This window comes from Tursiops truncatus, chromosome 3, assembly GCF_011762595.2.
Source record: "Tursiops truncatus isolate mTurTru1 chromosome 3, mTurTru1.mat.Y, whole genome shotgun sequence".
NCBI lineage: Eukaryota > Metazoa > Chordata > Mammalia > Artiodactyla > Delphinidae > Tursiops > Tursiops truncatus.
In genome coordinates this window covers 78,814,720-78,828,660 of record NC_047036.1, presented here as the reverse complement: position 1 = coordinate 78,828,660, position 13,941 = coordinate 78,814,720, and the positions used below count along the sequence as shown (strand labels likewise).

At 33.7% G+C, this 13,941-nt stretch overlaps 1 long non-coding RNA gene across 1 annotated transcript in view; it reads right to left on the bottom strand.

The window, feature by feature from the left end:
- Positions 1-1,544: 1,544 nt before the first annotated feature.
- LOC141278200 (uncharacterized) overlaps positions 1,545-13,941 on the bottom strand; it is a 121,968-nt gene continuing 109,571 nt past the window's right edge. The window contains exon 3 of the long non-coding RNA XR_012330547.1: positions 1,545-1,593. This is a non-coding gene — a long non-coding RNA (uncharacterized lncRNA). The remainder of the gene's footprint in view (positions 1,594-13,941) is intronic.

Genomic DNA, 13,941 nt, shown 5'->3' with positions numbered 1-13,941 from the left:
CACAATTGCTAAAACTTGGACACAACATATTCTTCAGTAGGGGAATGAATAAATAAGCTGTGGTACACCCAGATAATGGAATATTATTTGGCCCTAAAAAAAAGCTATCAAGCTATGAAAAGACATGAAGAAAACTTCATGTTTCAGGTTGTAGGCTTCTGCAGTGCTCTGTTCCAGATATATGGGAGGCTAAAAGGAAACTCAGAGAACTCATCACCTTCTAAATCCACAAGTCCTAAGGTTACTAGACTTTCTGCTTTTCAGTGTCTTGCTGTTTATTGTTGTGTTATGTCAAGGGATTTTTAGTTGTAAGGTCAGTATCTGGGAGAAGTGGAACTACTGATCCTTGGTCGAAACAGTTGATTAACTTTTAAGAACCAATACTTCAACTCCTTTTTTGGAATAGAGCAGTTTATAATCTACACAGTTTTCTCAATGCCCAGGTAACATCTGTATTCAGAACTTATGGGAACAGTATTTGATTCTTTAATCCTCTCACTTGTTTCTGACTGCCATTGTCTTTAATGGTCAGTTTTTGGCTGTTGCTTATGATTCACTCTTAGAGTTATGTCCATTCCCTTTTGACCTTTCAGTGTTAAGTAGCTTTTATAATATTGTCTTTACACAATACTAAAGCTTTCCTAATAGTTGAAATCTGGGATATTTTTTCTCAAATTCTTTTATTTTGAACTATAGATTTATAGTACTGATTTGTAATCACCTTGACTATGCTTAATGTTCTCTTATTTGGATTCACCTTAACTTAGTAAATTTGAATGTTAAAGTGGGAATGTGAAGATAAAATGTGTTAATGTGCTGCATGTTCTTTATAAAAAATCCTAAAAATATATTTATGATTCCTCTGTTTCTAACAAATAGATTTTAAGAGAGACAAGAAAATGTAGCATCCAGTACAGAAATTTCATGAAGATTTTCTTTTAAGTAAATGTGTAGTTGATCCGTGAAGTAGATTTTTGTGCCTGGTCTTAATTTTTGCATAGGGAATTGTTGAACCCAGAATTCACCACTGAAACCAAGATTACACAGAAAGAATACAACTAGATTACCTCAAAAAATATTTGTTTCAGATGCATAATGAAGGCCAATATTTCTATGGTATTACAGAATTAAAATTATGAGCACATTATGTTTGGTAATGATTAGTATTTCTTATCAGACCCCACCAAAATATTGTATTTCTTTTTGTCAAGATACTCGAAACTATTCTTTAAGCATGCATCATACAGCAATTGTACACAATATCACCTTTTATTTTTGCATATCCCCAGAAAGATGGTGGTCTTTCAATTTCAGCAATAGCTAAACTCTTTTTTTTTTGTACCTGAGGGAAAGGGGAATGATTAACTGTATAAAAGGAATATATCTTCTATCTCCTATCCCAGTGGTTTCTGAAACTTGTCTGCACATTAGAACCAACTGGAAACTATCAAGAAACACTCATGTATGGATGTACTTCTGGAGATTCTGCTGTAACAGTGGAGCCTGGGCAGGAGCGTTGGTAATGGCTTTCCAGGAAATTCTAGGAGCACTGATTCATCTCTTGCATCTTGTAGGTGTTACATCTGTAATTATCTTCATTAAATAGAAATGAATCAGATTGAAATATTGATATTTTAGGAAGTATACATGTGCTTGCTATCAATAAGTATAACTGAATTAGCTGTGTTATTAAAAAAAACAAAATTTTATTTTAAATAAGGAAAAATAATTTGAAGTTCAATTAAAAAAATCCAATTTTAGCACTTATATGTGCCTACTCATCACTGTAATTTGCAATCAAGATAGATCTTTATTGTATAAGAAAACAGGTTGTTTTCCATTCTCATTTACTTTTTTCTTCTTTTTTCTCCCTAGGATGTTGATTTAGAGATTCTTACACTCTTTAGATATTCTCCACATAGCACTGCTGAATGTGATATACTATAGCTTTCTAAGGGTCTATTAAGAATTATAGGAACACATGTGGATTAAATCCATATAGCTGGGCGCAGTACGGAGTGACTCATTTAATCTTGTTGTAAGCAACCATTTTGGAAGTCAAGATAGTTCAGGAACTTGGAATCAGACACAAATGATAAATATAAATTCAGATTCTTCCTCATGCAACTACTTAATCACACAAAGCTATTTGCCTCACTAGGACTTAGTTTCCTAGTTTAGTAAATTGATGTAGTAACCCCTCAGAGACTCGGTTCATACTGACCGCTTAAGATGGTAAATTCCCTTGACCATACAAATTGATATATGAATGCTATATAGTGGAACTGTCACTGTATCTTTTCTCTCTGAGAAATGGCCCCTATGATGGATATTTACCAGAAGTTTAAAAAAAATATTGCCCAATTTAACCAAATTATTGGTAAAGACAACTAAGGATCTGCCATTTCCAAAGCAATGCAGTGTATATAAGCATACCCTCAAGCAATATAGTATTAGTTCCATGCTCTCACTAGTTTATACTATAATTAAAGAGACAAGAACATATAAGCAGCAAATAACTAAAGGTGGAATGCATTGTATGCAATTAATAGGGTGAATTTAATAGAAGACGCAATGTTTTTCTATTGCTACTTTGTGTAACAAATTACCACAAACCTAGCGGCTTAAAACAATGCAAATTCATTATCTTAGAGTTCTGGAAGTCAGAAGTCCACAATACATCTCATTGTGCTAAAGTCATAGTGTCAGCAGGGTTGTGTTCCTTTATGGAACTTCCAGAGGAGCATCTGTTCCTTTCCTTTTCCCACTTCTAAGGGCCACATGGTTTTCTTGGCTTATGGTCCCCTTCCTCTATCTACAAAGCCAACAACATCAGGATGAATCCTCATCATTCTGCCATCACTCTGTCTCTCTCCTCTGCCTCCTTCTGCCACTTATAAGGACCCCTGTGATTACACTGGGCCTACTTGGAAAATGCAGGATCACCTCCCCTCTCAATGTCAGCTGATTAGCAACCTTAATTCTATCAGTAACCTGATTCCCCTTTGCCATATAACCTAACATATTCATATTTTCCAGGGATTAGGCTATGAGCATCTTTGGCAGTGGAGGGGAGCGTGGAGGAAGGATCTGGGGACATTATTCCATCTACCACAAAAGGTGTGCGAGAAGGAGCATTGGGCTGGAGAAGAAGGTCTATATAGAGGAGAGGAAGATGCATCTGAGGAAGTATTTTAGGATCAAATTGTTGAGGTTCTGAAAGACAAATGGAGGATTTTAGAATTTATCTAGAAGATCATTAGAAATGTCTGGCTGAAGAGAGAAATGATCAAAGCAAGCAAAATAAGAAGGTGAAGGAAAAAGCACTGTGTAAGTAAAATAGGAAGAAAAGTAGACCAGATGCAGGACGCCAGTCCTGGGCTCTGGCTGTGGTTCAGGTGTCTGATGGTAATGACTTGGGCCAGTGTGATAGAAGCAAGAATCGTTGATAGAGTCTGGCAGATAAGATGTGAAAATATACATGCCTCTGATGTTGCAAACCTGGTAAAGTAGAAAAGTTGCTTGCACCATTTATAGAAGTGAGGGAATTATTTTGTAATGAGGAAAATCATTAGAAGAAAGAATTCTTTACAGAAAACATGAAAGATAAGTAAAAATGTCACAAATCCCATTAAAAATATTCCATGACCAGCTAAGTATTTTTTCAATTAAGACTACAGTATATATTTTTTAGAAAGAAGCTTGATGTTTACAGCAAAATTGAGAGAAAGATACAGAAATTTTCTGTATATTACCCGTCCCCACACATATATAGCCTCCCCCATTATCAATATCCTTCACCAGAGTGGTGCCTTGGTTACAACTGATGAACCTACACTGACATATCATAATTACCCAAAGTCCTTAGTTTACATTATAGTTCACTCTTGGTGTTGTATATTCTGAGTTTGGACAAATGTATGACGTGTACTCATCATTATGTTACCATACAGAGTGTATTCACTGCCCTAAAAGTCCTCTCTGCTCCACCTGTTCATCCCTTCACTCTACTCCCTGCAGTCTCTGGCAACCACTGATCTTTTCAATCTCTCCATTGTTTTGCCTTTTCAAGAATGTCAAATGATGGGATCATACAGGATGTAGGCTTTTCAAATTGGCTTTTTTCATGTAGTAATAAGTTCTTTTTACTGTTGAATATTAATTGTCCGGATGAACCACAGTTTATTTATCCATTCATGTACTGAAGAACACCTTGGTTGCTTCCAAGTTTTGGCAATTAAATAAAGCTTTAATTAAATTTAGCAATTGAATGAAACTGCCATAAACATCTCTGTACAGGTTTTAGTGTAGACCAGTTTTCAGCTCTCTGGATAAATACCAAGGAGTACTATTTGCTGGACCATATGGTAAGAGTACATTTAGTTTTGTAAGAAACCTCTAAACTACCTTCCAAAGTGGCTGTACTATTTTTCATACCCACCAGCAATGTACAGAGTGCCCATTGCACCACATTCTCATTGGAATTTAGTGTTGTCAATGTCCAGATTTCAGACATTCTAATAGGTGTGTAGTAGTATCTTATTGTTGCTTTAATTTGCATTTCCCTGAAAACATATAATATGGAGCCTCCTTTCATAGGCTTAGTTGCATTCTTTGCATATTCTTTGGTGAGATGTCTGTGAAGGTCTGTGATCCATTTTTTAAGCCAGTAGTTTGTTTTCTAATTGTTGAATTTTAAGAGTTCTTTGTATTTTTTGCATAACAGTCCTTTATCAGATATGCCTATTGCAAATTTTTTTCATATCCAGTCTGTGGCTTGTCTTCTCATTATTCCAATTTGCCTTTCACAGAGCAGAAGTTTTTTTTTTTTTTAATGAACTATAGCTTATCAATTATTTCTTTCATGGATTGTATCTCTGGTGTTGAATCTAAAAAGTCATTACAATACCCAAGGTCACCTAGGGTTTCTCCTATGTTATCTTGCAGTAGTTTTATAGTTTTGTGTTTTACATTTAGGTCTATGATCCATTTTGAGTTAACTTTTGTGAAGGGTGTAAAGTCTGTGTCTAGATTTACTTATTTGCATGTAGCTGTTTAACTGTTCCAACACTTTTGCTGAAGAGACTATCTTTGCTCCATTGCACTCCCTTTGCTTCTTTGCTAAAGATCAATTGACTACATGCATGTGGGTCTATTTCTGGGCTCTCTATTCTGTTCCACTGATCTATTTGTCTATTCTTTCACCAAATACCACACTATCTTGATTACTGTAGCTTTATATTAAGTGCTATTATCAGGTAGTGTCAGTCTTCAGAATTCATTCTTTTCCTTCAGTATTGAGTTGACTATTCTGGGTCTTTAGCCTCTCCTTATAAATTTTATGATCAATTTGTTTGTGAATTAACTTGCTGGGATTTTGAATGGGATTGTATTGAAACTGTAGATCAAGTTGAGAGGAACTGACATCGTGACAGTATTGAGTCTTCCTATCCATGAACACGGAATATCTATTTTTTTAGTTTTTCTCTGATATCTTTCATCAGATTTTTGTAGTTTTCTTCATATAGATCTTGCACATATTTTTGTTCGGTACATACCTAAGTATTTCATTTTTGGAGTGCTAATATTCAATATGAATGGTATTGGGTTTTAAAATGTCAAACTCCACTTGTACATTGCTACCATGTAGGAAAACAAATGACTTTTATAAATTAACCTTGTATCCTGCAATGTAGGATTATATATCCTATAATTACATATTAGTTCCAGGAATTTTTTGGTAGTTTTGGGGGGATTTTGTACATATATGGTCATGTCATCTGTGAACAAAGACAGTTTTGTTTCTTCCTTCCCAATCTGTGTACCTTTTATTTCCTTTTCTCGTCTATTGTATTAGCTGTAACTTGCAGTATGGTGCTGAAAAGGAGTAGTGATCTTATTGAGAAAGCTTTGTATTTCTCACCACAGTGTTAGTTGTAATTTTCCCTGTATTCTCAGTTTATGGAGAGGTTGTTTTGTTTGTTTGTTATTTGTTTGCTATTTAAGTCATGAAAGGGTGATGTATTTTGTCAAATGCTTTTCCTGCATCTATTGATATGATCATGTGATTTTTTTATCTTTTAGCCTATTGATGTGATAGATTACATTAACTGATTTTTAGATGTTGAACCAGCCTTGTATATCTGGGATAAATCCCACTTGGTTGTTGTATATAATTCTTTCTGTACATTGTTGGATTTAATTTTCTAATATTTTGCTGGGAATTTCTGCATATATGTTCATGAGATATATTGGTCTATAGTTTTCTTGTAATGTCTTTGGTTTTGGTATTAGGGTAATGATGGTATCATCAAATGAGTTACGAAGTACTCCCTCTTCTTGTATATTCTCAGAGATTGTACAAAATTGGTATAATTTCTTCCTTAAATGTTATTAGTTATTGGTATAATTTCTTCCTTAAATGTTATTAGAATAATAACAGGCTCACCTGAGCCTGATGCTTTCTCTTTGGAAGATTATTTATTATTGATTCAGTTTCTTTAATACATACAACCCTATTCAGATTGTCCATTTCTTTTTGTGTCTTTCAAGGAACTGATCAGTTTCATCTAGATTATCATATTTGTGGGCATAGAATTGCTCATAGTATTTATTATTCTTTTAGTGCCCATATAATCTGTACTGATGTTCCCACTTTCATTCTGATATTAAAATGTGTCCTCTCTTTTGTCTTAGTTAGCCTGACTAGAGGTTTATTGATTTTACAGATCTTTCCAAAGAATGAGCTTTTGTTTTTGTTGATTTTTCTCTACTGATTTTCAGTTTTCAATTTCATTGATTTCTGCTCTAATTATTATTATTTTTTTCTTCTGCTTACTTTTGATTTAATTTGCTCTTCTTTTTCTAGTTTCCTAAGTTGAAACTTAGACTTGATTTTAGATTTTTCTTCTTTTCTAAAATACTCATTCAATGCCATAAATTTCCCTCTGATCACTGCTTTGGTTGCATCACACAAAATTTGATAACTTATATATTCGTTTTTCACTTGGCTTAAAATATTTCAAAATTTCTCTAGAGATTTCTATCTTGACTCATATGTTATTTAGAGATATGTTGTTTATAATCCAAATATTTGGGGATTAAATATTTCTTCATAAATGAAATGGACATTTTGGCATGTGTTCCTATTGTGCTTGCATATATTATATCTATTTTGTTAATACCACTATATTTCTAAAGAACTTATAGTCCTCATCTGATACTACCCTATCTTCATGCTTCATAGTCAGTTTTTCTTATTATCAAACGGTGAAACGTAGCCATAGGCACACTAGTTGAAGCACATTATTTTGGAAGAGTACTCAGAAGGCCTAAATCATCTTTATTTAGATAAAGTGACGTGTGGAACCAGCACTAGGGAACATTCTAGGTTGGAGATAACTATAAAATAATACTGGACATTTCAAACCTTAGAGAATAAATCTCCTAGGACTTTGTAACTCAAAGTGTAGTGTATGGACCATCACCATGAGCAATACCTGGGAGCTAGTTAAAAATGTACAATCTTGGGCCCCTGTCTTGGATATTCTTAGTCATTCTACATTTTAATAAGGTTGCCAAGTAATTCATTTGCACATTAAAGTTTGAGAAGGACTGGTCTAGGGCCAGCAACTAAAACTGAAAATCCCTCTGGACCAAACAAACTCATATCTGAAACTGGTTAAGATCAATATGGGTTTTGGGATTTGTAAGAGAGAAAACTGAGCAACAGTCACCTAGAACAATTCTCCTCCTGGTAAAATACACCGACTGCTCGGTCTGAGTATTAGACACTGTTTTAATGAGACAAGTTAGTAATTATACATCTTTTAAGAGAGACAAACAAATATTTTTAAAATCTCACAAAAATACTAAATGTTGGATTATGCTTAGTGAAGTGAGACAGAAAAAGACAAAAACTCTATGTTATCACTTATATGTGGAATCTAAAAAATAAAACGAATGAATATAACAAACAGAAACAGGCTCACAGAACAAACCAATGATTATGGGGGGAGGGGGAAGGGACAACATAGGGGAAGGGGATTAAAAGATACAAACTATTATTTATAAAATAAGCTACAAGGATATATTGTACTGTACAGTGAATATAGGCCAATATTTTATAATAACTTTGAAGTGTAATCTATAAATATATTGAATCACTATGCTGTAAACCTGGAACTAACATAATATTGTAAATCAGTTATACATCAATTTAAAAAGAAAAGAGTTTAGGAGAAAAAAATTTCATTCATTCATTTAACAAATATTTATTATCTACCTTATGCTAGTCACTGTTCAAGGCATTTGAAATACAGAAGAAAATAAAACAAAGAAAAAATACTAAATGTTAATCAAATCAAAGAATTTAACCTTTAACTTTTGATAATTCTATTATTTCCATACAAGGTGTTTTTAACTATTATAGAATAAAGTCCAATCATAGTTTTTATTTGAGTGAATGATCAGATAAACCAGTATATAATAACATAATTATATAAATTTAGGAAATATGCAATTTAGTCATTAAAAATTTAAAGATGTTGGCCTAGCTCATCGTGGGTTCCTCTTTGGTTTCTCTATTAGAGAGGTCCTACCAATTGCTTTGCCAGATCTGAGATGTAAGTTCTTTCTTTCATAGAAAATTAAATTCCCATTTAGAAATGTCTTAGCGGCAAGACTCACTTTATGAGTCATTTACTAGATATTCCTGAGAATTATCTATTTTTAATATACTATTTCAATATACAGTCAGTTGTAGAATGCTTTAACATTTAAAATATGTAATTCCATAGTAATTACCAATTTAATACATAGACAAAATTACAAAATAAGTATTTAAAATACTGTTAATTCCCCACTTGCAATCCAAGATACTCAAACATAATTCCACTGGAAATGAAACACACTCTAAGCAGATTTTATTGTGTACTGACATAAGAAACAAAAATTCTTTTCATATGATAAGCATGCCTTGTTTCAAAAAATCCTGGGCATTCTTTAATTTTGTAAGAGACATTAGAGATACTTTCTTGAATGGAAGATTTTGCTGGAGTTTTATTTTCCCCCACCCAAAAAGACTGAAGTGGAGAAATGCTTTGGATTAATTAGAAAGTGACGTAACTAAACTAAACAAGGTGGCATGAGGTTTGTGTGTGCACAATTAAAGATAAAGATGCTGGTGATAGAGAGTATGCAATTATTACAGAGGATAAAGAGGGGATTAGAGTTAGATATAAATTCTTCCACTGTGTTAATGAGTCCTTTCTTCCTACCTCACCGTCATATTCCTTTAGTGTCTTACATCCCTTATACTTAAGATGAACTTAAAAATTGACCTATGCTGTTCATCGGTGTTTTTGAGACAGCAGAGCACAGTTTTGTTAACAAACTTATTGGAGCATCTCAAAAGAAATGTGCTATTAAAAATACACTAAGAAGAAATATGCCCAGATATGACAAAAGAGTTGGAGGTATCCACACGTTCAACACGCCGAGTCTAACTAAGCCACTAAACATTTCAATGCCACCCTTCAGCATTCAAGAGAAGACTTAGAGTCCTTACACAGGCACATTCTGAGCTGTTTATTTTTTAGGAAGTGCTGACTCCAAGGCTTTCACTTAGAGAATTCTGTTTGACATGATCAGTTCTGGTTGATGTGTCCTTAGATACCATGCCATGATCCAACTGTCCACAATCCTATCTATTCCAGCTGATTGGTCTTTTCCAACCTTTGCCACAAGCCTGAATGCTTGATTATGACCAAGAATAGGTTCACTGCACTGAATGCTTTTAGATTCCAGCTTCATAGTGCCGCTGTTCTCAGCCTTGGGAAAGAAAACATTTGGCCAGTGCAGCTAAAATCTGGAAACCTGTCTCAATGATTCCTTTTCTACAGATGTAGCCTGGTTGGGGACAGGCATCATGAAAATATTACTAGTAAAAAATTAAAGAAATCTGTTACTTATGTTACACTTAGAGTTTACAGAGGGCCTTACAAATATGCAATATAAATCACGGATGAAAAGCTAATTAAGTATTCTCATAGTTTAAGCTTAGCTTATTCTGTGCCCTTTATTTTCCCCAATTTTTTCTCCACTTTCTCTTCTTTACTATTTCTCTATTGTTTAATTAAAGAAATACTTTGCTCAAGTTCTAGTTTGGGACCATTCTTCTTGCTGTCACTGTTAGGAAATTTGGCAAACCAGTGTTAACTGTAAGTTATGCAAGTTGCTACAATGTGACCAGTTCAAATGATAAAAGTTAACTAAAACAGTGTATATTATAAAACTTTATAACCAAATTTCATCATGATCTTTTAGAATGAATACATATACTTAATATCTATCTCAAAAATATCATGAAAATGTAAACTTATCAACAGATTTATTGAGTGTTTATGTACAAAAACCCATGTGACATAGAATAGGGATATGAAAATGAATGCAATTATAGCACATCCCCTTCAGGGATGTACATGCTATCAGAGTGATTTCTGATCTGACACCTCTTAGATCCCCACAATCTTCTTTTATTTTTCAAAAAGATCTAATGATTATGGAAAATAAAACTTTATAGGAGTCATACATGTACCTGTTTGAAGTCTGCATAGGCTAATTAAAATGCAAGCTCTTTCATAGTGATACTAAGTGCTTTATACATATAGCACAGTTAGTCCTCACAGTCACATTCTGTGGGTACCATTTTTTTCCCACCTATCACAGATGAGGAAGAGAGGCATAGAAAGGTTAAATAAATTGTCCATGGTTACATGGCTAATAAGTTGCAGAGCCAGGATAGAAAATCAGTCTTCAGCTTTCATATTCTTCACAGGGGTGCTATATCATCTCGAGTTTTTTGCCCTTGACTCTACTTATGATTATCAGAATCTTCAGTTGACTCTTATCTAAGGGAGAAAATAATGGGAACTAAATTCTTACTCATTGTAAGTAAATTCTCTATATGGACATTTTAATTTTTTTCAAATTTCAAAGTTCATGAGGTGGGGAGTAAATGATAGAAGATATTATTGGTGGTAAAAAAAAGAGTTGTGAATACTGATTAATTGTGAAGGTGACTGGCTCACTTATTTTGGAGAGGTATTATATTATTTGACTATCAATATACATTTTGGAAGTAAAGACAATGTTTGTCAAGGGGAAAAAAGAATAGAGTGTGGGGTTTTTTTTACTGCAGAAAGAAGAGACAGCATGGAGATGCTATTTCAGAGACCTCTGAAAAATCATCCTGAGAATAGTCCCTCTAACCACACAATTCCCAAGAGCTTGTGAAATTCTGTTCTCTGGCACTGGGAGATGGAGGTTGCAGCTTTATTCTAAGGACCAGTCTGATATGAGATAAAAATGCAACTAGTTGATGTGAAAGATTAGATTCTTATCTCCTCATTTTCTCAACCTCTTCCTTAAATTGTTCCCCAAAGGACATTTAATTCAAGCTCAGAGACCCAGATAGCTGTCTTAACCTTTCTGAAAACTGACTTTCATAAGTAAAGTCATCAGTCTTGAGTTTAAAACACCAAGCTTCTAGGTCTAAATTATGAGAAGGGCTGACTCCATTTAAGTCTGTAATTTTCTTTGAAATATTTCCTTTGGTAATTTAACATTCAACTTCCTTGACTCTCCTTTCATGCAGAGTCATGCAGGCATAATTTTGTTAGCTGTTCCTCATCTTGTATCCCATAAAACTACTGCTTACTTCACTTGCCTTCTGTTGTCCTCCCCCTTCAGATTTGAACAATGTTGTTTCTCTATATAGACTCATTTCCACATGGAGTTTCATTACAACCTCCCGGAATGAGAAAATAGCCTTAACTCACGTATGTGCTCAGACTTTTTATAGTTCCAAGCATTATCCAGATGGTATCAGTGATAACAGTTTCATAAACTATAACTTTTAACAGTCTCCAGTTTGAAATACGTAAACAGTATCTTCCAATATGCACGAGTTACGAAAGATCCTTGCTTAACAAATATTCAGTTATATCTAAAATTGACACACTTTTTACACATGAAGTAAATGTACCTTCTTTGGATGTATACAAAGAATGTATACAAAAGAGAGGGTTATAAACAAACAAAAATATCACACACACAAAAATTTATGATGCCTATTTATTTAAACAGAAAGATAGGAGGAAGGAGGGAGAGAGGGAGAAGAGGCTGAAGGGAGAGAGGAAGGAAGGAAAGAAATATCTGTGTCAAAAATAGTAATTGTAATGACTAGAGCCAACAACTAGATGCATGCCTCATTAATAGAATGTTCCCACCATATGAGAAACATATTATAAAGCTGTTGGAATAAAGTACAGGGTGCAAAGGTAGTTAGAATTTAACTTGTTTATGGATGTTTGATTACGGTATTTAATCAATTATATTCTTACTTCTGGCCTAAGATATCCTGAAGAGAAATATTTATCTTTCCTGTTTCATCTAAACCTACTACAGGTTTACAATAAATATTCATGTCCCCTAAGGGAAGATATGAAACAACACCCCCTCCCCAAACACACCCATCAAAATATAATAATAATTCAAGATATTTGGACAAATTTGGTTCATGTCATGTTGGAACCATAGCTGACTCTATAAACACGGCCATATCTTTATCTCTGATAAATATTTTTTTTCTTTCATCCTTAAATCTACTCAGGTTGCAAAGCATCTGGGAAAATGGAAGCAATAAGTGACATGACCTAGTTTGAGAGATTCTCACTTTAGGTCCAGTTTCTGTTCCCTATGGTATGAGGCCAGGAACAGCTGCTAAAAGATCTTTATATATGCATATGTTCACACACACCTTACATATTTAACAACATTGGTGTCTAATATACATGTAAACAAATACATACACTTATAATGTTCAAAATGGTGATTAATAAGTTATTATACGCTTGAAATGAAGTATCTTAATACACTATCAAGACATATTAAATGAAATAGTATGAACTTAACCCACTTATGAGAATAAATGGTTTAATTTTTATTGAAAACGTACCAAAACTTTAGATATTCATACAAATAGACTCTTGTAATAGCATTATTGAACTGAAGGGCACCTTACTTTCGGCAAGCACTTTCCATGCCAGCTGCAGAATAAACTATACTAATTACTTCTTGTCCACTCAGTTGCCTGCTTCATGTGATTAAAAGATCTCAGAAATTCTAGTCTCAACAGCTTCTCCTACCCTCTCCAATATAGTATTCATTTGGTTGTTTGCCTTGGTAATGATGTTAACCTTTTGAACATCAGCTAAATTCTAAACTGCTAGGGTCCAGTGAGTGGTGTTTAGATGGGGAGTTTTATAATATGGAGACACTTGGAAGAGTACTGGGCTATAAAATAAAAGACTGAATTCCATCATATCAATATGTGATACTAAATGGAAAACTCGATTGATGGAAATCAGGACTACAAATTATAAATCAGGCTTCTATAAATATTAGTCACTTTATTGTGTATATGAGCAAGAAAGTAAAACCTAGAGATAAATGTTGCAACAGGGATAGTTTTCTTTCCAACATATTTCCAAGGGAAGCATTAGAGAAAAAAAGAAAAGCAAGATAGATATATTTTTTCCCTACTTATGCTCCATGAACCTTTTAGAGGCTTCCCTGTTTTTCATAGATTTCTCAGCTGAGGATATACAAACTCTATGAACTTCCTTAAATGTAAAAGATGATCTGTAGATGTTGTAACAATGTAAATTTGAAGACATTCAAGTTGAAATGCAAATTTATAACAACACAATTTCAAAAAGAGAAAATTGGAATAGGAGAAAAACAACATCACTAACACTACTTTTAAAATCTGTGCTTGGCTTTATATTTCAAATATCAATGGTATATACTATTCTGGTCTGAATCTGGAAAGACCCCATGAATAATGAGTAAAGTTTGAACAATCTGATGAGTCATTAG